This window comes from Triticum aestivum, chromosome 2A (genome assembly GCF_018294505.1).
Source record: "Triticum aestivum cultivar Chinese Spring chromosome 2A, IWGSC CS RefSeq v2.1, whole genome shotgun sequence".
NCBI lineage: Eukaryota > Viridiplantae > Streptophyta > Magnoliopsida > Poales > Poaceae > Triticum > Triticum aestivum.
In genome coordinates, this window is record NC_057797.1 from 728024980 (window position 1) to 728026387 (window position 1408).

Consider the following 1408-nt stretch of genomic DNA (forward strand, 5'->3'; position numbering starts at 1 on the left):
AAGATCCTACCGAGTGGAGAGCGACCGTCCCACTCGGAGGCTTAGCTGCAGTCCAGTACTCGCCTAAGTTTGAACATCCTACCGTGTGGGGAGCGACCCTCCCACTCAGGGGCTTAACTGCAGTCCAGTACTCGCCTAAGTTTAAAAAATCCTACCGAGTGGAGAGCGACCCTCCCACTCGGGGGCTTAGCTGTAGTCCAGTACTCTCCTAAGTTTGAAAAATCCTACTGTGTCAGGACCCCGACTCGATGTCACATCGATCTAGTTGGTAACACTTCATATCACTTTGCGGCCTCACGCACGGTATCCCCACGGGTGTCGTCTTACCTTTTCCCGGGACCATTTGCGCCTTTTGGCTCACGTATATGATAGTGTCGCTAGCATCCATATGATAAAGAGCCCGGGCTGACATGACTAGTCGTAAACCCAAAGTGGCACAGACTTACAGGGACAGGCATCCATGACCCAGCTTCGAACGTGTCGGTCATCAGCAAGTGGGTCCGGGCTGTAGCACTGGGCTAGCAAGACTCCGGTAAACCGGGCTGTAGCGGGCTAACAGGACTCCGGTACTCAATGCGTGACATTTCCCCGAAGGGACAGACACAGGAACGAAGAAGGACACATGCCGGCCAGCCTAAGTGTTCCAGAGCAGTAGCAAGCTACCATGGCTCAGCGGTAACACTAGGAGACATTTCCCGGTAAGAGAGGCTACTAAAGATAAACAACTAGATAGTCAGATCCCACACATACCAAGCATTTCAATCATACACACAATATGCTCGATATGTGCAAATACAACGAAGCATCACAACATGACTCTACGACACAAGTACTTTATTTAAGGCTCAGGGAGCCATACATATCATACACACAAAGTTACGGGTCTCACGACCCAACATACAAGTCATACAGTCATACAAGCTAACAGCGGAAGTACATTGTCTGGGTACAGACAACTAGTAAAATAAAAGAGGCTTGGAAGCCTAACTATACTACGTGGTCCATCACAAGCTCAGGGTCACCACCTGGGTCCTTAGCCTACTCGTTGATGTCAACGTCTACATAGAACCCATCAGAAGGGGTTGCAGCGTCTTCTGTAAAAATGTAGATTATAGCAACATGAGTACAAAGGTACTCAGCAAGACTTACATCAGAACCTACATACATGCATAGTATCAAGAAGGGTTGGTGGAGTTATTGCAGCAAGCCAGCTTTGACTCTTGGCTAGGCTATCCTACGATACTCCAACTTGAAATAGTTTTGCGCACACGAGTCCACTATTCACCACTTCAATACACTACCGAGGATCCACCTCCGTCTTCCTACGGAAGAGCCATCCTCGGCACTCACACTTATCTTGAGGCTTTTAATAGTTTCCATTTACTTGTCTATGAACTGTATAGGCAAC